This window comes from Oncorhynchus masou, chromosome 32 (genome assembly GCF_036934945.1).
Source record: "Oncorhynchus masou masou isolate Uvic2021 chromosome 32, UVic_Omas_1.1, whole genome shotgun sequence".
In the NCBI taxonomy this organism is placed as follows: domain Eukaryota; kingdom Metazoa; phylum Chordata; class Actinopteri; order Salmoniformes; family Salmonidae; genus Oncorhynchus; species Oncorhynchus masou.
Genome location: NC_088243.1, coordinates 54,403,659 through 54,428,873, shown reverse-complemented (window position 1 = coordinate 54,428,873; position 25,215 = coordinate 54,403,659). Strand labels below are relative to the sequence as shown.

The 25,215-nt window shown below is 40.5% G+C and overlaps 1 long non-coding RNA gene across 1 annotated transcript; it reads right to left on the bottom strand.

The window, feature by feature from the left end:
* Positions 1–8,874: 8,874 nt before the first annotated feature.
* On the bottom strand, positions 8,875–13,204 carry LOC135527023 (uncharacterized). Its single transcript, XR_010453387.1, has 3 exons — positions 13,082–13,204; positions 12,055–12,139; positions 8,875–10,953 (listed from the first exon to the last, which is right to left on the bottom strand). It is a non-coding gene; the product is annotated as an uncharacterized LOC135527023 (long non-coding RNA).
* Positions 13,205–25,215: the final 12,011 nt, after the last annotated feature.

Here is a 25,215-nt window from a genome sequence, read left to right as displayed (position 1 = left end):
GGCACCCCCATAGAGACTGCCAGAGGTCCGGACAACAGGCCCTCCGATTTGACACACTGAACTCTATCAGAGAAGTAGTTGGTGAACCAGACGTGGCAGTCATTTGAGAAACCAAGGCTGTTGAGTCTGCCGATAAGAATGTGGTGATTGACAGAGTCGAAAGCCTTGGCCAGGTCTATGAATACGGCTGCACAGTAATGTCTCTTATCGATGGCGGTTATGATATCGTTTAGGACCTTGAGTGTGGCTGAGGTGCACCCATGACCAGCTCTGAAACCAGATTGCATATGTGAATGAAAGAGAATGGAGAGGAAGGGAGGGTAGGAAAATATGGGAGGTTGAGACAAGCTTGGCTTGGGTGGAAAACGGTGGGCAAGAACGGGGGGTTGGGACAAGCTTAGCTTGGGGGGGGGACTGGCAGCGGGAGATGGACATGCTTGGCTTGGGAGAGAGGGAAGGAAGGGTTTATCTATACTACAATGTATTTTTTTGTGACTTGCAAGCCTGCTGTTAAATAAATAAGAGGGCTGCCCAAATTAGTTGAGGATATCGAGTCATTGTTTCTCCAATGTATTTACAATGACATAACCCATAGACTTCTTTGGAGCTTAAAAGCTCTAAAAAGGCAAAGCACCTCAAAATACAAAGAAATGCTTGTTTTATGTTTATTGTGTTGTTGGTTCCACTTTTCTGGGCTCCGTTATTTACTTAACAAATAAGGAACACTCAAAATGTGCACTTATAAATCATAACCATTTTAATCAAAATACAGCTGTAGACAGAAGTCAAAGATCAAACAGACATACAACTGATGTCTCTCCTGAGTTCTGCCCCGAACAAAAGAAAGACAGGATCTTATATACCCCACACCCACATCTCCTACATCAAAACCTGCTTGTGCAGCTAAAAGAACAAGTTATTCATAACACAATGTTTCTGAGGACCTGTCTCAACGGTATGCAAATATGCCCTTGTTTCGGAGATACAAGTGTCTCGCTATCACCCTCAGTCCCTTTTCTCACATTTTCTCACAGATGCGGGGCTGCGGGTTTTGGCAGAGAGCTAGACACGGAGAGGCCTCGATATTCAGCTATACAGTCAGCATAAGTACAATGGCACGTAAGCAAATTAATAATGACATAATCAATGGTGGGGTCTTTAGAAGACCCCCAAATCAATTTTAACCCTTCAGTGTGTTAAATGTTTGCTCAGCCTACACATTCACACAATCTATATATGTAATGTATACAATAACTATGAAAATATTAATTTCTACAAATAATTTACAGGACACTTGTAGGTTTGTTATGTCTACCCCCCCCCCTCCGGTTCGACGTCGCTGGTATACTAACTAACTGATTCATCATTATGCACACCTGGCATCAATCATTACACGCACCTGCATGTCATCATGATACTCACCTGGACGCCATCACCTTCCTGATTACCTCCCCTATATCCCTCACTCCCTTTGTTTCTTTCCTCAGTCCGTATTTTTCCAGTGTAGATACTACTGCTATGTTGTCTCGGGTCATGTTTGTTGTTTTATTAAACGGTTCACCTGCACCTAGTCCTCGACTCTCAGTTACAAGGTTAGTATTCCCAATTACAAAATACTACTTTTTTTCTCAAAGTAAGAAAAGCTATTCAAAAATTGACAAAAAAAATATCAAAAAATGCACTCAACAATGTACTGGATTGAAAAGTCCATGACATATTGAAATCTGAACTTTCTCATGGATCATGCTTAATTACACTGACAGAAAATACACTTAGCGATGGAAATGGAGAGTGCATCTTCAACACCCGAAATGTATTAAATAAGTGAACAAAAAATAACGACGTTTACCATTACAAATGTAGAAAGAAAGCATGGAGAGAATCCAACCCCTGACATCATTTGGGATGCTTTTATGGTATACTTTAGGGGAATGGTAATCTCATATTTGGCTAAAGTTAAATCTGACTTAGTGATACATTTTTCTTCAATTAAAATGTAGCTTTTTGAAAAAGCCCATAATCTTTACAAGGTAAAGAAAAAATATAACATTTATGAATTTAAGCAGGAATATGATATTTTACTTTTGAAGAGATCCAACAACTACAGGTTAAACTCAAATAAAGTATAATGGCAAATAAACCAGAAACACCTCTCAGGCCTCACAAAACGAACTCATGCCAAACCAGTTATAATTTAAGATATTTAATTAGAAACAGCTATATTAATAACAATTGTAAAAGCTTTTATGAAAATCGATATAAATCCAAATGAAACTGCATTGGACTGATCCTACAGCCTTAGACTTAATAACCCTGAAGCAACTATCAACAGGCAAAAAATAATCACTAAATATAGAAAGCACACCAAAATAAATATTAGACATTGTTAAAACATTCACTTGAAGAAAAGCAAAAGCTATGGACAGCTTTCCCATACAATTATATTTGACATTATGGGATAAAGTAGCACCCCTATTTACTCAAATGACAAAACGCATCACTCAGTTCAGTGCTTCTGAGTTCCATGTATCAAACAGTTAGTTCAGTAATATTAAACCAGGAAAATCTGAAGAGTCCCCTGTAGATTACAGACCCATATACTTAATCAATTACGACAATAAAATAATACTAAATCTCATAAGCAACAGAATGGTAGACTTGATATATATTAATCAAACATAGATTATTAAAAATAGACACTAATCCCCCTATGTTAAGCTGTCAAAACAGTTTTAATTGGCACACATATTCCAAAATAATGTATGGATTGCAAAATCGAATGCTTCTAACAGCAAATAGTATTTGAAACTCAATGAAACTTCATTCAAGATGAATCAAACAAAAATTGATCAAACAAAAATTGATATTGTCGTTAACCGAGTTCTTCAATAATTATGCATAATAGTTGTTCAATATGCATTTGATGTATAGCTGTTTAATTACATGGGGAAATTATCACTCATTCAGGAAATAATTTTCTGAATGACAGTTAAGTGAGAAAGAGCTGGTGTGATACTGCATGTGATTGAACTGCCTTTTCAGTGGAACATTGTGGGGAGGTTCCGCTAGCGGAACGTGTGTCCAAGGCAGGTTTATGCATTTTATGCTCGCTTCGAGGCAAGCAACATTGAAGCATGCATGAGAGGACCAGCTGTTCCGGACGACTGATAACGCTCTCGTTAGCCGATGTGAGCAATAACTTTAAACAGGTCAACATTCACAAAGTCGCAGTGCCAGACGGATTATCAGAATGTGTACTCAAAGCATGCGTGGACCAACTGGCAAGTGTCTTCACTGACATTTTCAACCTCTCCCTGACCGAGTTTGTAAAACCTACATGTTTCAAGCAGACACCATAGTCCCTGTGCCCAAGGAAGCCAGGGTAACCTGCCTACAGTGCCTTGTGAAAGTTTTCGGCCCCCTTGAACTTTGCGACCTTTTGCCACATTTCAGGCTTCAAACATAAAGATATAAAACTGTATTTTTTTGTGAAGAATCAACAACAAGTGGGACACAATCATGAAGTGGAACGATATTTCAAACTTTTTTAACAAATCAAAAACTGAAAAATTGGGCGTGCAAAATTATTCAGCCCCTTTACTTTCATTGCAGCAAACTCTCTCCAGAAGTTCAGTGAGGATCTCTGAATGATCCAATGTTGACCCAAATGACTAATGATAAATACAATCCACCTGTGTGTAATCAAGTTCATTAGAAGTTCAATAACGATGTTTAACAACGATCAAGTTGGTTTCTGTACCAAGTACGACCCCTTTCATTGAGTTGTATTTATGATAGGAAGTACTATTCTGTTACGTATGACCTAACTGTTTCTTGTTATTTTCTTTGTCACTGTTCCTCATACAACACACACAGTTTCTGCTGTTACATCCTGTGAACTCTGGTCTCTCATCTCTTTCCTCTCCTCCCCAGATAAAACCGAGCCGATGACCAATAGTAAGACAGACTGGCAGCAACACTGGACAGCCATGCAGGTGAAGGTAACACAATACAGTTTCAGCTGTTATATACTGCGTCCTCTGTCCCCATAATTTCTCCCCTTTCCTAACTAGTTAAAACGGAGCTGCGCAAACACACATACACACACACAAGAGTTTTTGCTGTAACATCCTGTGAACTCTATCCCTCTCATCTCTCTCCTGTCCTCCCCAGTTAGACAGGGCCTGTAAACGGCAGTGAGTGACAACCACAGAAGGCAGCACTAGACAGCCATGCAGGCGAATGTAACACCACACACAGTTTCAGCCACTCATTTCTCACTTTCAAATGGACACACATGCATACTCACAGATGTTGTTGCTGTAGCAGCCATATTACAGTTTTTCTCAATCGCTTCGGCTCAATTTTTCGAAAGATAATCTTTTTTTTTTCAAAACAATAAGTTCAAATCTCTGAGCAATTTAGTTTCTTGTTCATACCAGATTTGAATTTCTTATTCATTTAAGCAAATTGCACGTGTTTTGACACGTGCAAAAGAGTAAATACAATTGTCTACAATTTGCACAAAAACTGCACGCACATGGCATGCTGATCAAAACTGCTGAGTTGATTCTCAGTGAAATTCAAATCAAATCAAATTTTATTTGTCACATACACATGGTTAGCAGATGTTAATGCGAGTGTAGCGAAATGCTTGTGCTTCTAGTTCCGACAATGCAGTAATAACCAACAAGTAATCGAACTAACAATTCCAAAATTACTGTCTTGTACACAAGTGTAAGGAGATAAAGAATATGTACATAAAGATATATGAATGAGTGATGGTACAGAGCAGCATAGGCAAGATACAGTAGATGGTATCGAGTACAGTATATACATATGAGATGAGTATGTAAACAAAGTGGCATAGTTAAAGTGGCTAGTGATACATGTATTACATAAATATGCAGTAGATGATATAGAGTACAGTATATACGTATACATATGAGATGAATAATGTAGGGTATGTAAACATTATATTAGGTAGCATTGTTTAAAGTGGCTAGTGATATATTTTACATTTCCCATCAAATCCCATTATTAAAGTGGCTGGAGTTGAGTCAGTGTGTTGGCAGCAGCCACTCAATTTTAGTGGTTGCTGTTTAACAGTCTGATGGCCTTGAGATAGAAGCTGTTTTTCAGCCTCTCGGTCCCAGCTTTGATGCACCTGTACTGACCTCGACTTCTGGATGATAGCGGGGTGAACAGGCAGTGGCTCGGGTGGTTGTTGTCCTTGATGATCTTTATGGCCCCCGGTTCTAATGAACTTGCACACCGAATCAGCGTATTCGTCAATGTTGTTGTCTGACGCAATACGAAACATATCCCAGTCCACGTGATGGAAGCAGTCTTGGAGTGTGGAATCAGATTGGTCGGACCAGCATTGGACAGACCTCAGCATGGGAGCTTCTTGTTTCAGCTTCTGTCTGTAGGCAGGGATCAACAAAATGGAGTCGTGGTCAGCTTTTCCGAAAGGAGGGCGGGGCAGGGCCTTATATGCGTCGCGGAAGTTAGAATAACAATGATCAAGGTTTTGCCAGCCCTGGTTGCGCAATCGATATGTTGATACAATTTAGGGAGTCTTGTTTTCAGATTAGCCTTGTTAAAATCCCCAGCTACAATGAATGCAGCATCAGGATGTATGGATTCCAGTTTGCAAAGAGTCAAATAAAGTTTGTTCAGAGCCATCGATGTGTCTGCTTGGGGGGGAATATATACGGCTGTGATTATAATCGAAGAGAATTCTCTTGGTAGATATTGAGGTCGACATTTGATTGTGAGGAATTCTAAATCAGGTGAACAGAAGGATTTGAGTTCCTGTATGTTTTTGTGATCACACCACGTCTCGTTAGCCATGAGGCATACGCCCCCGCCCCTCTTCTTACCAGAAAGATGTTTGTTTCTGTCGGCGCGATGTATGGAGAAACCAGCTGGCTGCACCGACTCCGATAGAGTCTCTCCAGTGAGCCATGTTTCCGTGAAGCAAAGAACGTTACAGTCTCTGATGTCCCTCTGGAATGCTACCCTTGCTTGGATTTCATCAACCTTGTTGTCAAGAGACTGGACATTGTGGAGAAGAATGCTAGGGAGTGGTGCACGATGTGCCCGTCTCCGGAGTCTGACCAGAAGACTGCCTCGTTTCCCTCTTTTACAAAGTCGGTTTTTTGGGTCGCCGGCTGGGATCCATTCCGTTGTCCTGGGTGAAAGGCAGAACACAGGATCCGCTTCGCGAAAGTCATATTCTTGGTCGTACTGATGGTGAGTTGACGCTGCTCTTATATTCAGTAGTTCTTCTCGACTGTATGTAATGAAACCTAAGATGACCTGGGGTACTAATGTAAGAAATAACACGTAAAAAAAACTGCATAGTTTCCTAGGAACGCGAAGCGAGACGGCCATCTCTGTCGGCGCCGGAAGTCCCTAAGTCATACTCTTCACAATTTCTAAACATTCTTTCATGGTGTGAGCCATCGCATGTAAAGTGATCCATTCAATTATCAAAATCTGTCAGACGTACATGTATATTCTATAAATATCTATGACATGGAATGTTAGTGATGTCTGCTAAACTGGTAAATTACCTGCCAAGTGACGACGTAATGAAATAGGAATCACAATCTTACCAATCAAGTTTGGAAGCATGTATACAGTGCCTTGCAAAAGTATTCGGCCCCCTTGAACTTTGCGACCTTTTGCCACATTTCAGGCTTCAAACATAAAGATATAAAACTGTATTATTTTGTGAAGAATCAACAAGGGGGACACAATCATGAAGTGGAACGACATTCATTGGATATTTCAAACTTTTTTAACAAATCAAAAACTGAAAAATTGGGTGTGCAAAATTATTCAGCCCCTTTACTTTCAGTGCAGCAAACTCTCTCCAGAAGTTCAGTGAGGATCTCTGAATGATCCAATGTTGACCTAAATGACTAATGATGATAAATACAATCCACCTGTGTGTAATCAAGTCTCCGTATAAATGCACCTGTACTGTGATAGTCTCAGAGGTCCGTTAAAAGTGCAGAGAGCATCATGAAGAACAAGGAACACACCAGGCAGGTCCGAGATACTGTTGTGAAGAAGTTTAAAGCCGGATTTGGATACAAAAAGATTTCCCAAGCTTTAGACATCCCAAGGAGCACTGTGCAAGCGATAATATTGAAATGGAAGGAGTATCAGACCACTGCAAATCTACCAAGACCTGGCGTCCCTCTAAACTTTCAGCTCATACAAGGAGAAGACTGATCAGAGATGCAGCCAAGAGGCCCATGATCACTCTGGATGAACTGCAGAGATCTACAGCTGAGGTGGGAGACTCTGTCCATAGGACAACAATCAGTCGTATATTGAACAAATCTGGCCATTATGGAAGAGTGGCAAGAAGAAAGCCATTTCTTAAAGATATCCATAAAAAGTGTTGTTTAAAGTTTGCCACAACACACCTGGGAGACACACCAAAGATGTGTAAGAAGGTGCTCTGGTCAGATGAAACCAAAATTGAACTTTTTGGCAACAATGCAAAACGTTATGTTTGGCGTAAAAGCAACACAGCTCATCACCCTGAACACACCATACCCACTGTCAAACATGGTGGTGGCAGCATCATGGTTTGGGCCTGCTTTTCTTCAGCAGGGACAGGGAAGATGGTTAAAATTGATGGGAAGATGGATGGAGCCAAATACAGGACCATTCTGGAAGAAAACCTGATGGAGTCTGCAAAAGACCTGAGACTGGGACGGAGATTTGTCTTCCAACAAGACAATGATCCAAAACATAAAGCAAAATCTACAATGGAATGGTTCAAAAATAAACATATCCAGGTGTTAGAATGGCCAAGTCAAAGTCCAGACCTGAATCCAATCAAGAATCTGTGGAAAGAACTGAAAACTGCTGTTCACAAATGCTCTCCATCCAACCTCACTGAGCTCGAGCTGTTTTGCAAGGAGGAATGGGAAAAAATGTCAGTCTCTCGATGTGCAAAACCGATAGAGATACCCCAAGCGACTTACAGCTGTAATCGCAGCAAAAGGTGGCGCTACAAAGTATTAACTTAAGGGGGCTGAATAATTTTGCACGCCCAATTTTTCAGTTTTTGATTTGTTAAAAAAGTTTGAAATATCCAATAAATGTCGTTCCACTTCATGATTGTGTTCCACTTGTTGTTGATTCTTCACAAAAAAATACAGTTTTATATCTTTATGTTTGAAGCCTGAAATGTGGCAAAAGGTCGCAAAGTTCAAGGGGGCCGAATACTTTCGCAAGGCACTGTATATACGGAGCTTGCCCACAGCACAATCACTACCATTTGTGAACATGGAGGAACATCACAACCCTGAAGAGCAGCTACATGCTCCTGGAAGAGAAATAAGAAGATGTGTAAGAATGTGTGTTGGTGGTGTCAGGTGAAGACATAATAGAGGAAGAGGTCGAAGGCAAAGAACAAAGAGTCCCTGATGAAATCAGAGCCACAATTGTGGACCATGTCATAAACCAGTGGCAGGTCAAAGAGTACAGCCTAATGTAAACAGGGCCACAGTGTCATCAATTGTGCAAACATTCCATAGGGAAAACAGGTCAACATGTAATCGTTCTTTACTTTTGTTACAGCATTTCATTCACAACAATACAACAACTATTGTAAAGGTAAATGCAAGTCTGAAAATCACAATGTACCATAAGATATGTATGAGGAATATACAGTACTAAAGCACAATTTGAATACAATGTACTATATGTAACATGATCTATTTGTGAATTCCATATATAGGACTGCACAATGACGTCACGCTGGTGGTAGAGTAGCAGTATTCAACTATCAGCAAGAACAAGACATTTGCAAAATGTTCATAGCCAACAATAAGTAGCCTAAAGTGTCTTTAAAACGTTTTATTAGCAAAATATGCATGTGTTCCATTTATGTAGGTTAACAGTGGTAATCAGTCATTCAAAACAATTCAACACTGGTTATTGAGTTAAATCAGTGACAAAAGAGCAAAACAAAACAGAAAATCAGTTTGTTCATATATTTCTGCGGACCAGTAATATTATGGAGACCAAGAGATAAAACCATGTGGCAACTTTATACTTTGGAGGGGAAAAAAGAGACTTACATTTTTTTATATTTTTGTATACTGCATCAATACAATTCATAAAATATTTGAAAGGCTAATCATGTATGAACCTAGAGATATTTGGTAGCCTATGGAGATTGGGGAGAGGAAGGAGATGTTTGTGGGGTTGTGGTAAATACACTGCGTGCACAATTATTAGGCAAATTGTATTCCTTAGGATTGTTGAACAAACACAATGCTCTCCGTCAATCCAAAATGTTACTGAACCTCAAATCTGAATGTTTAAACAAAGGAAAAGTGAGTTTTGTCTTTCTCAGGGGAATATATGTGTGCACAAATATTAGGCAACTAAATAACAAAAAATAATTTCTCCCAACTCACTTGTTTATTCTCAATTTTTAAGAGTAAGTGTAACAAATAAGTAACGCAAAATGACAATTAAATAAACATTTTGGACTTTATTCAGTAAATATTCAGCTATCAATGTAGCAACCCTCCTTTTCAACCACAGCCTCTCAAATGCTGTTCAAAGAGGTGGTTTGTCTTCCCTCGCTGTAAATCTCACGTTTGAGAAGGGCCCACAAGTTCTCAATAGGATTTAAGTCAGGTGAGGAAGAGGGCCAGGTCATTCGGGCTTCTTTGAGGCCCTTGCTGGCTAGCCAAGCAGTGGAGTACTTGGATGCATGTGATGGAGCATTGTCCTGCATGAAGATCATGGCCTTCTTGAATGCTGAGAACTTCTTCCTGTACCACTACTTGAAGAAAGAATTTTCCAGAAACTGGAATTAGGTTTGGGAGTTGAGTTTCAGACCATTTTCAACCCAAAAAGGTCCAACTACCTCATCCTTAATGATCCCAGCGCATACCAGTACCCCCTCCTCCACCTTGCTGGCTCCTGACTCGAAGTGGTGCCCTGTGTCCATTATTGATCCAGCCACGGGCCCGTCCATCAAGAGTCACTCATTTAATCTGTCCATAAAACCTTTGAAAAATCTGTCTTCAGGTATTTTTTTTGGCCCAATCTTGACGCTTCAACTTGTGAATCTTATTCAGTGGTGGTGGTGTTTCAGCCTTCTTGACCTTGGCCATGTCTCTGAACACTTGACACCTTGTACTTCTGGACTTTCCAGGTAGGTTGCAGTTCTGGAATATGGTGGCACTGGAGGATAATGGGTTCCTGGTAGCTTGACGTTTAATTATCTTCAAGTCTTTGCAGTTAATTTGCGCCTTTTGACTATTCACAACAAAACGTTTGATTGTCCGGTGGTCACGCCTCAATAGTTTAGCTATTTCAAGAGTGTTCATCCATCTGAAAGGCATTTTACAATTTGTCTTTTCAGTGTCAGTTAATTAAATACATTTTGTGGCCCATTTTACCTGAGGTAATGAAGCTGCCTAATAATTATACACATGTTATTCACTTTCACCACACCCTCCCTCATCACACATCATACATATCACCTGAAAATGATTAAATCCAATAAGCATTCAAGTTTATATTGTTTGGAGTTGGAAAATGTGAATTGCAATAATGATAAGATCAGAATACTCACTTGCCTAATAATTGTGCACACAGTGTAGTTTTAGCTTCAATCACCAGTAAAACAAATGAATAAAACATTCCGATTGAAATAAATGTTTGGCTGTAACAAAAAAACAAAAACAACTGGTGGTGAATAATGGAACTTAAAACACAATTGTATGGTCACACATCTGTTCTCACCAAAGAGACCTGTCTGGTTTCTAACAATCCTGAATTTTACCTCGAATTTTGTTAACCTTGGAATTAAACACAGCAATGATGGTGCACAGGAGGAAGAACATTGCATTAACAATTTTCACCAGGTAGAAGACTGTTCGCTCCAATCTGTAGAGTAATCTGTAGAAGAATAACATAGCTTTTTGAGGACACTTCAGCAAACACCACTTCAACAAAATGTTTGAAGCGGATAGGGAACACACTTTCAAATCCTCTTAAATTATCAATAAAATGGATTGAGTAATTCATTCAATGATGTTACTTATAGAAGATTTGGATATGAAGCGCAGAAATGCTAATATAGGTACAAATAATAATATAGCATTTCAAACCGTGGCCAGGTAAAAAAAAAAAAAACACAACATGGGTTGCTGTCATACCCTGTCCATAGACTCCTTACAGAGTAAGGAAACCAAACGTAATTTTGTAATTTGGGTGAACTCTTTAACATCGAGAGGGGGTATTCTTAAAAAATATATTACAATAGCAGCAGGGACAGCACCATCTAGTGGTCAGAACTGGGTAATATCAGGAAGTAGGATGGGACATAAACCTAACAACTTCAACTACTAATTTCTCTGAACATGGTTAAACAAAGCATAACCAAAGTCACTGAAAATACATTACATAGGATGAAGAAACCGCAATTCCATACTGCTCCAAACACAGGAGGCTGCTGAGGGGAGGACAGCTCATAATAATGTCCAGAACGACGCTAATGCAATGGCATCAAACACATAGAAACCATGTGTTTGATACCGTTCTACTTATTCCGCTTCAGCCATTACCACGAGCCTGTCCTCCCCAATTAAGGTGCCACCAACCTCCTGTGGGTCAAACATAGAGAGCTGATACTGTATACCCGGTGTTGGGTTGGGATTTGCACGGCATGTGGGTGGTTTTTGACCATTTCTTTCAATTCCTCATGCCTTTACTCATTGTTTTGGTCCAAATCAGATGTTAGGTACTATATTTATTTAATATTATATACATCCTGTAATTTCAAATGTTCGATTTGGGTGCAATCAAATGAGCTTCATTTCTCAGAGATCAAATAATATTGAATCAAAATAATGTTGTAGGAATGCTAATGTTATCTGTTTCTGACTACAGAAACAATTGCAGAATGGTGGGTGTCATGGCATGCTGAAATGAAACGACCCTATTATTAATCCCATATTAAATCATGGACACAATGTCTCATTGTTTATGCACACTCACCTAATGACGTCTTCAGATCTAGACACGCTGTACACTGATGTTAAGTATGAGTCTTCGGTGTCTTCGGTGGATGGCATTGACATTACTGTGGAGGAAGTAAACGATTGTTTTTCACAGACTGGTGTCTATGTGAGGAAGTAAAGCATGAAATATAGGTCTATTTTCAGGGTGACACTTAGAAAAACGACTTCAGTTAGATTTGGAGAAACTTCAGATACCAAACTGTTTTTCAGGAGTGGGAAGATGGAACAATATTCTTTCACATCTAGGATGGGCAGTTACTAAAGAAAATAAATAATACAAGTAATGTACTTTAAACCAGAATTTCTCCGAGTTTAAGAAATTGAGAATTTGGGACTATATGGTTCTATCTGCAATTTTGTCAAAATTGAGTTATTGACAAAGCCTTGTTCTGTTTAATATTCAGTACTCCAAATAACCCCAAATCATGTTAATTTCAAAAGAATAGAAGCAAAAAATTGCTGCCACCATTCAAACCATTGAGTGTTCAGAACTTTAACGGCAATTATCTCAGAATCATCTTGTTGTAGATAGAACCTTACATACAGTCCCAAACTTTTGAAATGTTGATGATAGAGACATGGGATGGTGATGGAGCCTCCTGTCTGCACAGACACAGACCACAAATGACCAGCATCTGTAGACAACAGCCTAAATATATGTCCCTCGCAAAAAGGACACCATAACATGTAATATATAGGTATGTATATATAATATATTTATTCAATAAGAATGTTTTTTTTGAGAGACGAAACAAAAGTTATTTCAATTTTATCTCAATAAAGAAATGTGTTTTTCTCAGTATAGAATCTTTTTTCGACAGTGACAATTAACCATGAACGACAACTGAACATGTTACAGACTATACATCATTCTAAAACATAGAGCTGCTCAGTGAAATACATGCTAAAGCCCTATGCAAATAATGTCTGAACTACATGTCTCTGACTTCAAGTAAGAAAACTGAAAGGAACCATGAGACTTCATAGAAACATGTTTCCATTACCTGATAGTCTGGAAAAAATGAGGAGGAGGATGAAAACGGAGAGATGAGGAGCCATGTGAGGGTTTGAGTCTGGGTATGTGACTGTGTATCTATGCACAAATATATGTGTGTGTGTCAAGGAACAAGAAACCATACAAAATGACTACTTCCTAATATTCACACATCAATGTCTTAAACTCTCTTCCTGCTTCTGTTTGTGTGTACATGGCCCCTCATTGGCAGATAGCAACATTTACTATATATGGACTAGATTTTACCAAAGGTTGCTCTCTGTCACCACAATTTATTTTTTCTCAGACTCATTAGCTATTGTTCTACAGTATCAGAACAAATGTATATGCACCTCACTTTTCTTAGATAATTCCCTATTCTAAAAATATATATAAAATATATATATAAAATAGTGAATTCTTCCCCTATCCAATTACCTGCACCCTAGCCCCATTAATAGATGAAAGGAGCCTAACGTTACTCCTTATCCAAGGACCTTACATGTTCCGTTTAAAGGCAAATTATCTCTGAAAGCCAAAACAGCCAAATACTACATCTAAATGTGAATTCATTCTCAATTGCGGTATGGTTCGAGAAACATAAATCCCTCTACTTTTATATCACGTCAAACAAACAAAACGTCACAAATGCAAAATACACACAAACTTTTCCTTACGTTTCCAAAATCTTCATATTTAGAAGCAAGCATCGGTGCTCTTAACAAAACTCTTCCAGTCAGAAGATACTATCATCAGTAAGCTCTAAAGCAGTTAGCATCTATGGATGGGGTACTTACACCTACCTCCCCATTCCATGCCACACTGTGCAGTCTTGTAGGGTCAGGAGGCATCCATGGTAGTTGTTTTCAGTGCAGTGTTTTCAGTAAAGTGTGTATAAATGTGTGTCACCTTAAAGCAGGCAGATCAATGGTACGCATTTGTTTACTGGCCAGTTTACAGGATTCTGGCCCCATCAATTGCAAATTGAAAAGAAACAGACTTAAATAAATGGCTTTTAATAAAATGGATCCTTGTTCAGTGTGTTGATTTCATGGTAGGCCCATAGGCTCTTAGCTGACATTGAAGTTCAAATGTAGTTTACTAAAGTTCGAAACAGGAAGGCTGGTCTGAATGCTCGATTAACTTAATCAAGTAAGCAGAACATAATTCACTTTGTTTTCCATTATGTGTAAGGACCGACGAGACGCAGGTACGGGGAGTCAACATTTATTCAGGAACAGACGGGTAACAAAACAGGACAAGCGTCAGCACATGGTTAAACAACGACAAATAATGCTAGAGCAGGGAACCAGACAGATATAGGGGAGGTAATGACAGAAGTGATTGAGTCCAAATGAGTCCAATAATCGCTGATGCACGTGATGGTGGACGGCAGGTGTGCGTAATGATGGTGGCAGGTGTGCATAATGCTGGGGAGCTTGGCACCTTTGAGCGCCAGGGAGAGGAAGCGGGAGCAGGAGTGACAATATAGACATAGTGGGAATGAATACAGACGTATCATCAGCATAGTGTCTTGCTTCTTCTCTCCTGTCCCGCAGGTGTGATGTTCGGATGTACCGATCCTGTGCAGGTGTTGTTACACGTGGTCTGCCACTGCGAGGACAATCAGCTGTCCATCCTGTCTCCCTGTAGCTCTGTCTAAGGCGTCTCACAGAACGGACATTGCAATTTATTGCCCAAGCCACATCTGCAGTCCTCATGCCTCCTTGCAGCATGCCTAAGGCACGTTCACACAGATGAGCAGGGACCCTAGGCATATTTCTTTTGTTGTTTTCCAGAGTCAGTAGAAAGGCCTCTTTAGTGTCCTAAGTTTTCATAACTGTAACCTTACCGTCTGTAAGTTGTCAGTGTCTTAACGACCGTTCCAGAGGTGCATGTTCATTAATTGTTAATGGTTCATTGAACAAGCATGGGAAAGAGTGTTTAAACCCTTTACAATTAAGATCTGTGAAGTCATTTGGATTTGTACGATTATTATCTTTGAAAGACAGGGTCCTGAAAAAAGGGGGCATATAAGTAGACAATGAAACCTCTTACAATATTAGATGATGACATTTCTCCAAAACAGGTTATAGGCTACATGTGCAGCACCACCGAATCAGAACAGTAATGTTAGGTGAAATTAAGAGGTGAAAATATACCAATTGGGGTGATGCACATGGGCTACTAACAGCTTACTACACAACATACACTTAGTATTACTTTCTTAGCTACAGTATACATATCTCTCTTGCATAATACATAATTTATGCAGCAGCATACAAGACATTTTTGGACTCACCTTGGCCTGTAACATGAAGGTGACACGGCAGTCCTTTGTGGGCAAATTTTGTCATCAAAGTCTGGTATTCTCTGGATTTATGGTGAGAACTCAACAACAACAAAAAACACAACCACTCCATTGAATAGCAGGATACTGGTTGCTTTGCAATGCTTGCAGTTAGCCACTGATTCCTTCCAAATGACTCATTGTTGAATTTGCGATTTCCAACTTGTGCAATCCTTGTCTAATGGCCGATGACCACCGATACGTTTTATCTATAATTTATCTTCATAATTTCTCTTTATATGGATTAAAAAGGTTTTGCCAGTAAATTGTTGACTTGATTCATGATGACGACTGCTAGCTAAGACTTTGAAAGTAAGATGTTGACATGATCAGTCCAATCAAAGCTACTGCACAAATAATTGATTTCATTTTTATCTGTGACCAATGACCTTGAGCCTTCTTGGAATGGCACTTGTAATATAACTCTATGACAGGACCCAAAGGGCTGAAATTATGGATGTCTACCCTTACTAAGGACGTAAACTTTGCGATGACGTAGTGTCCCCATGAGTGACAGAACACCGAGCCAATCACGGCGCAATGCTCCTATTTTTTGCTGGCTCGCTCCACCATCACAGAAAGCACTGAGCTAAGCTGAAACACCTGCATTTTGGAGCTGCCTTACTCAAGAAAACAAAAAAGAGACCGTGTGTATGTGGCTTATTTTACTAAATTATATATATATATTTACATTGTTTGCCAGCTGATATGTGCCAAAATAACATGCAAAACAGGCAAGCCCCCCTCCCCCAAAATATATTTATATATACACTACCGTTCAAAAGTGTTTTGTCCATTAAAATAACATCAATTTGATCAGAAATATAGTGTAGACATTGTTAATGTTATAAATTACTATTTTAGCTGGAAACTGCAGATTTTTCTTATGGAATATCTACACAGGCGTACAGTGGCCCATCATCAGCAACCATTACTCCTGTGTTCCAATGGCACGTTGTGTTAGCTGTTTCAAGTTTATAATTTTAAAAGGCTACTTGATCATTCGAAAACCATTTTGCAATTATGTTAGCACAGCTGAAAACTGTTGTTCTGATTAAAGAAGCAATAAAACTGGCCTTCTTAAGACTAGTTGAGTATCTGGAGCATCAGCATTTGTGGGTTCGATTACAGGCTCAAAATGTCCTTTCTTCTGAAACACGTCAGTCTATTCTTGTTCTGAGAAATGAAGGCTGTTCCATGCGAGAAATTGCCAAGAAACTGAAGATCTCGTACAACAGGACAGCGCTGTTCTGCGCTGTCCCTTCACAGAACAGCGCAAACTGGCTCTAACCAGAATAGAAAGAGGAGCGGGAGGCCCCACTGCACAAATGAGCAAGAGTTCAAGTACATTAGAGTGTCTAGTTTGAGAAACGGACGCATCACAAGTCCTCAACTGGCAGCTTCATTAAATAGTACCCGCAAAACACCAGTCTCGACGCCAACAGTGGAGAGGTGACTCTGGGATGCTGGCCTTCTAAGCAGAGTTCCTCTGTCCAGTGTCTGTGTTCTTTTGCCCAGTTTAATCTTTTCTTTTTATTGGCCAGTCTGAGATATGTATTTTTTTTTTCAACTCTGCCTAGAAGGCCAGCATCCCGGAGGCACCTAATTCACTGTTGATGTTGAGACTGGTGTCATGCGAGTACTATTTAATGAAGCTTCCAAAAAATAACCTATTGTATAAAAGTGATATTACCCTCGAAGCCGGTGTTTGGAGGAGATATTGGCAAGGTTTGCCAGCCCTTGACTTTGTCTCAGGGCTAACACCCGAGTCAATATCCTCCAAACACTGTCTTTTCAGGCATTATCACTTAAATAACACCGGCGTGTATTTAACTCCCGTCCACTGGTCTACGCAGGCCGATTGCTGTTGTGCTGTTCACAGCTATATGGCTGCATAGGTCGTGGACTCAAACTAAGGTGAACATGAGCAGTTTGTCGAACGGCCTCGCCGACACTCCATTGCCAGCAATCATGGATTGGTATCATAATAATCAGACATGTTTCCTAAACTCTATAAGCTCGCCACTCATATTTTAGATTAAGTTTTCTTACATGCATAATCGTAACTTATTTCACAAGTGGTGATTTGCAACATCAGGCATTTTATCAATTGATATGTCAACGATTCAACATTTTTATATTTTATCCATGCTTTGAGCTCAGTAAACCTATTGCCCTTAACTCGTCACTTTAGGCATTGTCACGTGTGCTCCCTCTCCGGCCTCTAGGTCACCAGGCTGCTCGTTATGGCGCACACCAGCATTACACACATAATGACACTCACCTGGACTCCATCACCTCCTTGATTACCTGCCCTTTATATGTCACTCCCTTTGGTTTCTTCCCCAGTCATCATTGTTGCTGTTTCATCTCGGTGCACTATTCATTGTTCTTGTTTTGTTCATTTATTAATTAAATGTATTCCACCCTGAACATGCTTCCCGACTCTCAGCGTACATCGTTACAGAATGACGACTCAACAAAGGGAAGCATTAGTGAGTTTTTTTTGGGGAGTGTTGGAGGTGATGTCCGGGTGTCCGAACGTAAATGGGCCTCCCGAGTGGTGCAGTGGTCGTAGTGTTAGCTGTGCCACTAGAGTTTCTGGGTTCGAGTCCAGGGTCTGTCACAGCAGGCTGCCACCCGGGAGGCCCATGGGGCAGTGTGCAATCGGCCAAGCATCTTCCGGGTTAGGGTAGGGTTTGCCCGGCAGGGATGTCCTTGTCCCATCACTCACTAGCAACCCCTGTGGCGGGCCAAGCGCAGTGCATGCTGGCATGGTCACCAGGTGCACAGTGTTTCCTCTGACACATTGGTGCGGCTGTCTTCCGGGTTACTTGGGCATTGTGTCAAGAAGCAGTGCGGCTTGGTTGGGTTGTGTTTCGGAGGACGCATGGCTCTCGACCTTCGCCTCTCCTGAGTCCGTACGGCAGTTGCAGCAATGAGACAAGACTGTAACTAACAATTGGATACCACAAAATTGGGGAGAAAAAGGGGTAAGAGAGACAAGTTATTCATATAAGATGTAATGAGCCTCCTCAACTTCCTGGAATCCAATGTAGCTTTTTCTTCCTCTTGTGTGGGTATACAGGCTAATTAGGATATTATTGGTAAAAGCTAGACTTGCAGCAGCAAGCAACATGTTTTTCATTACTACCACTATGGAGTTTATACTTCCTGCACTGTTTGTTAATATAAATGATTGTTTATGTAGATTTTTTTTAAATGTATCTTTTATTTTACCAGGTAAATTGACTGAGGACACGTTCTCAGATCCAGATTGTAAAGTGCAGATCCTATTCAATTCTATTTCTATAGCGCATCCACTTGTTCTAGACACTGTTTACGTAGCCAGCATGACATCATTGTCAGACAAACTTGAAGGGGACTACAGTAGCCAGTTACATTATGGGGTGTAGTCAGGATACTCAAATACAGTTGGAATGGTGTCATTAGGTAGGCTATTTATTTTAATCTTAGAGTAATATAAATATCCTGTGAGTAATATTACTTTTTTTTTTTTTTTTTACTTTTCAGAGAGCTTCCCATTTAAATGTTTTTAATTTTAATTTTACCTTTATTTAACCAGGCAAGTCAGTTAAGAACAAATTCTTATTTTCAATGACGGCCTAGGAACAGTGGGTTAACTGCCTGGACCGTCAGGTTCGGCACGTCGTTTCTACTTGACCCTGGGCAGTCTCCAGCATACTAGGATTGATGAGAGACAAGAAATTGGAGTGTTTAGTTACACACATGCCATCTTCTGCTGCATCGTCAGTCTGTTCTACCTGCATTGTCATACTGATGTTCTACCTCCTGGTCCCATTCTCGACAGCCAGGACAATTCACTGTCTATTGATAGAGGTACAGTAGGCATCTTCCACAACTGCCACATCAGTCACTGTGCGTTCTGGGAAGAGCATGCGTTTCCTCGACATCTGCTTGCTCGTGTTTTTCTTTTCTCTCCGTCAGCCCGCAAATGGAACAACTCAGCTTCAGTATACTCCGGCTCAAAACGATATGGCACAACAGTACCATTCTGAAAATAAGGCAGGTCTCCAATTTCCTTTTCTTTCTCGATCTGACATTCTTTAACTACTTTTGACGAGGGCAGCAAATACTGTGAGGGAGTGAGAACAGAAAATGTATTACATCCTTCAACCATGCCCACCAAGTCCCAGATACTGACTCACGGCGGGGGGGGGCATTAATATTCTTTCTGAATTTCAATATGAAACAATTTGTAAAAACTTGCCTACTGAAATAAGTTAGCTGAAAAATGGTGCAGAGAAAGTCATTACAAGGACTATTGCGATCATGGGATACCTGTTTGGGAGGTATTTATGATGGACTTTGACGTTGCATGGGGTTTCAATGGAGAAGGCAGGGAAAGAATTAGCTTATTACCTACATACATCTGAATACTCAGGCAATGGACATAAAAAAAACAGTCTGGTGTACTGATGGAAGACTAGGTAAGTGTTATAATGAGCCCAGAAGTGTTTTTGGGTGAACTTCCCCTTAAAGCATTCTAAATTGGGTTCCAGGGGTACTATCATAATAGCTTACACTTAAACTCAATACTTTCTCATTCTTTATGCAAATATACTGTATATTCATGCCCAACCCCACTCTGCTACTCATTATATTTTCATCTCTCTTCAACCCTCATCTGTTACACTATAACATTCTGTCTCTGTTTTTCATTCATGGGCCAGTGGCAGGTTTTCTTCAACTAACCCGGAGTTTCTCCTCTTTAGCAGAAGCCTGCAGACTGATGGAGGGTGTCAGACATGGCGTGTCCTTTTCTTGAAGAGCCAGTTGAAATTGAAGCACAAATACTCAGCAGAAATCTCCGTCGGGAAGAGTTTGATCAGACCCCGCTTGGATGTCTTATCATTCCCAAGTGATTGTGTTTGAGCGTTTCTGTTTTTCTGCGCAATCGTTCATCTGAACAATATTCTCAGCCCTCATATCGTTCATATGGCACATTGTGGACATGCTCTCAGTTCGGAGTTGTCTATATAACATCGGTGACAATGAGCATATTCCCAAGGCAAACGTCTGTCAGGCTGTCAGAAATGTGACTCTTGTACTGAAACGTTTACTGAACACTTTTGTGGTGTTCCCAAGTCACAGACCCACAAGACTCATCAAGGAAGAAGTCCACAGAATTGCAAGTATCAGTCTAAGCAATAATTTATTTAGTATGAAGCTTTGAGACTTGACACACTAATCAGATCATTTGAAGTATTTTTGAGTTTCCAGGTGTGATTGGCTGCATAGATGGCACTCATTTTGCCTATCACAGCTCCTCAAGAAAATGAAGGAGATTATGTGAAAAGGAGGTCTTCCCACAGCATTAATGTGCAGATAGGCCTAAATAGTAGCCTTTATCATTCCAAATGAAAGATACTTCACAATACATCTACTCCAGCTAATTACTGTTCTGCACTGTGAAGATCATATGTGATGCAGCCCCCACATCAGCAACATGGAAGCAAAGTGGCCTGGATCTGTGCATGATTCGTGAGTGTAAACTGAGCACTGGATTTGCCCCTGGTGAGTTTATATATATATATATATATATATATATATATATATATATATAACCGAATCCTGGTTTTCCATCACAGAAGTATCTTCCAGATACATTTTTCGCATCTTCAATTCTTCTCAAAAATATTTTTAAACAAGTTTTTAGTTTAAGTTAATAACCACAACGTATGTCTTTCTCTGTTTATAATGGTTGATTTCACCCTATTTCTAACCCACAACTACAGTGTAGCCCTCACCCACACTCATTATACCTAGCAAGAGCAGAGAGTTTCATTCGACAGTATAGCCCTCACCCACACTCATTATACCTAGCAAGAGCAGAGAGTTTCATTTATACCTAGCAAGAGCAGTATAGCCCTCACCCACACTCATTATACCTAGCAAGAGCAGAGAGTTTCATTCTACAGTATAGCCCTCACCCACACTCATTATACAGTATAGCCCTCACCCACACTCATAGCAAGAGCAGAGTTTCATTCTACAGTATAGCCCTCACCCACACTCATTATACCTAGCAAGAGCAGAGTTTCATTCTACAGTATAGCCCTCACCCACACTCATTATACCTAGCAAGAGCAGAGAGTTTCATTCTACAGTATAGCCCTCACCCACACTCATTATACCTAGCAAGAGCAGTTTCATTCTACAGTATAGCCCTCACCCACACTCATTATACCCAGCAAGAGCAGAGAGTTTCATTCTACAGTATAGCCCTCACCCACACTCATTATACCTAGCAAGAGCAGAGTTTCATTCTACAGTATAGCCCTCACCCACACTCATTATACCTAGCAAGAGCAGAGAGTTTCATTCTACAGTATAGCCCTCACCCACACTTTCATTATACCTAGCAAGAGCAGAGAGTTTCATTCTACAGTATAGCCCTCACCCACACTCATTATACCTAGCAAGAGCAGAGACAGTTTCATTCTACAGTATAGCCCTCACCCACACTCATTATACCTAGCAAGAGCAGAGTTTCATTCTACAGTATAGCCCTCACCCACACTCATTATACCTAGCAAGAGCAGAGAGTTTCATTCTACAGTATAGCCCTCACCCACACTCATTATACCTAGCAAGAGCAGAGAGTTTCATTCTACAGTATAGCCCTCACCCACACTCATTATACCTAGCAAGAGCAGAGTTTCATTCTACAGTATAGCCCTCACCCACACTCATTATACCTAGCAAGAGCAGAGTTTCATTCTACAGTATAGCCCTCACCCACACTCATTATACCTAGCAAGAGCAGAGACAGTTTCATTCTACAGTATAGCCCTCACCCACACTCATTATACCTAGCAAGAGCAGAGACAGTTTCATTCTACAGTATAGCCCTCACCCACACTCATTATACCTAGCAAGAGCAGAGACAGTTTCATTCTAAAGTATAGCCCTCACCCACGCTCATTATACCTAGCAAGAGCAGAGACAGTTTCATTCTACAGTATAGCCCTCACCCACGCTCATTATACCTAGCAAGAGCAGAGACAGTTTCATTCTACAGTATAGCCCTCACCCACACCCATTATACCCAGCAAAAGCAGAGACAGTTTCCTTCTACAGTATATTGAAATGAAAACATGTCCTATTATAATCAATATTTTTGCATCTGCAGCCTTATGTGGTCAATGTCTAAATTACATTCTTCAATGTGTTTCTCTAAGTATACCTTGTACAGCTGTTTCACAGGGAGCTATAGGAACAAACAAAAAAAGACATTTAATTTCATAGTGCCAGGTCTACTTAGTTTCATGGGCCAATGCTGAACAACATCTTACTGAAGTAAGTTGTGCTGTGGAGGTGGATGGACCCTCTTCCTCGTTGTAATTTCAAGAATTGCTGTGTTAGAGCAAAGGTGAAAGTTTTATTATGGTACAACACTATCATCAACTGCTAGATGTTAAGGTGTGAACCTCAATAGGTCTCTCTGTAACGTCCCTCTCTGTAACGTCCCTCTCTGTAACGTCCCTCTCTGTAACGTCCCTCTCTGTAACGTCCCTCTCTGTAACGTCCCTCTCTGTAACGTCCCTCTCTGTAACTTCCAACTCTGTAACGTCCCTCTCTGTAACGTCCCTCTCTGTAACATCCCTCTCTGTAACATCCCTCTCTGTAACGTCCCTCTCTGTAACGTCCCCTCTCTGTAACGTCCCTCTCTGTAACTTCCAACTCTGTAACGTCCCTCTCTGTAACGTCCCTCTCTGTAACATCCCTCTCTGTAACATCCCTCTCTGTAACGTCCCTCTCTGTAACGTCCCTCTCTGTAACGTCCCTCTCTGTAACGTCCCTCTCTGTAACATCCCTCTCTGTATCTTCCAACTCTGTAACGTCCCTCTCTGTAACGTCCCTCTCTGTAACGTCCCTCTCTGTAACGTCCCTCTCTGTAACATCCCTCTCTGTATCTTCCAACTCTGTATAGTTCCCTCTCTGTAACGTCCCTCTCTGTAACGTCCCTCTCTGTAACGTCCCTCTCTGTAACGTCCCTCTCTGTAACGTCCCTCTCTGTAACGTCCCTCTCTGTAACGTCCCTCTCTGTAACGTCCCTCTCTGTAACGTCCCTCTCTGTAACGTCCCTCTCTGTAACGTCCCTCTCTGTAACGTCCCTCTCTGTAACGTCCCTCTCTGTAACGTCCCTCTCTGTAACGTCCCTCTCTGTAACGCCCTCTCTGTAACGTCCCTCTCTGTAACGTCCCTCTCTGTAACGTCCCTCTCTGTAACGTCCCTCTCTGTAACGTCCCTCTCTGTAACGTCCCTCTCTGTAACGTCCCTCTCTGTAACGTCCCTCTCTGTAACGTCCCTCTCTGTAACGTCCCTCTCTGTAACGTCCCTCTCTGTAACGTCCCTCTCTGTAACGTCCCTCTCTGTAACGTCCCTCTCTGTAACGTCCCTCTCTGTATCTTCCAACTCTGTATAGTCCCTCTCTGTAACATCCCTCTCTGTAACATCCCTCTCTGTAACATCCCTCTCTGTATCTTCCAACTCTGTATTGTTCCTCTCTGTGGCAGCTGACAAGCTGTCTTCATCATCCTCCTGTAAAAAAAGATGTACAATTTTGGTGTTCTACTCTAACCCATTATGAAATATCTGTGGAGTATTAAGAGTACTTACACCTGCATGGAGGTCTGTTATAGCAGAAGGCTCCACCAGACAGATTACACCATCAGTAACTGGTAGAAGATGAAGATTAGACAGTTAAATTATACCTTTACCCAGAAAAGTGCCCCCACCTAATTTGAATGTAGTTTTTACAACAGTGTGCAAGCCACACAAAATGTTTCACATATATACATAACTCGGAGTCACCTTTCAAAATAGATGATGTCTGAAGGACAACTAAGAATCTGAAAAAGTAACAGCAGTCAATTTACAAAGAATTGTACCGCTACAAGACAATCAGTGTGCCAAGTTGTGTCGAAGATGGATGGATGGGCGTCACTGAGGAAACACTGGCAAAAGGATGAATGTACATGTATCATTCATTTGAATAACTAACCTCTTATGTAGGCACTTGTGTCCTGGGGGGTGGTTGGGTCAGATGAGCTTCCTCCAGAGATAGGTCACCCACTGTTTTGACTGAGGGCCGTCCCCACTTGTTTTTTTCGGCCCTCAGCCTTTTTTCCATTGTCTATAATGGAGGTCACATTTGAACATGTCCAGCAAGCACAAATTTGGAAACTTGTATTTAAAAAGGCATTTAGGTGTTACTTTCAAATAGGCAATATTAAAATACTGGCAGTGTTTGGCTGGCTGAAAAATAAAAAGAAACGTTGCTTAGAAAATGGCACTAACTAGTTAAACATGTGACATGTTGAATGTAGCCACTGAATGATGTTTAATTAGGTAGGGTGGATAAACAATTGCTTGTAATGAAATTCTAGCTTACATGTTTGAAGTATATTTCCATATTTCGTCTTCAGTTGCTGCCAAGTGCATTTTGTGCTTGTTGGGTTGCACCTGCATAAATATTAAACACACACACATATATATATATATATATATATATATATATTATATAAATGTTGAATAAGTGGAACACACAAGATTTTTCTTTACAGATAATACTCACGCATTGACTCGGTCAGCAATTTTCTGCCACGCCAGCTCACGTTCTTTTGCCGCTGCTAATGTATTGCTTTTTGTCTTAAATATATACTCATATTCTGCACACGCATTCCTTAATATTTCTAACTACACTGGAGAGAAGTAGGAGGTTCAAGACATTTTTTCTCCTGTTG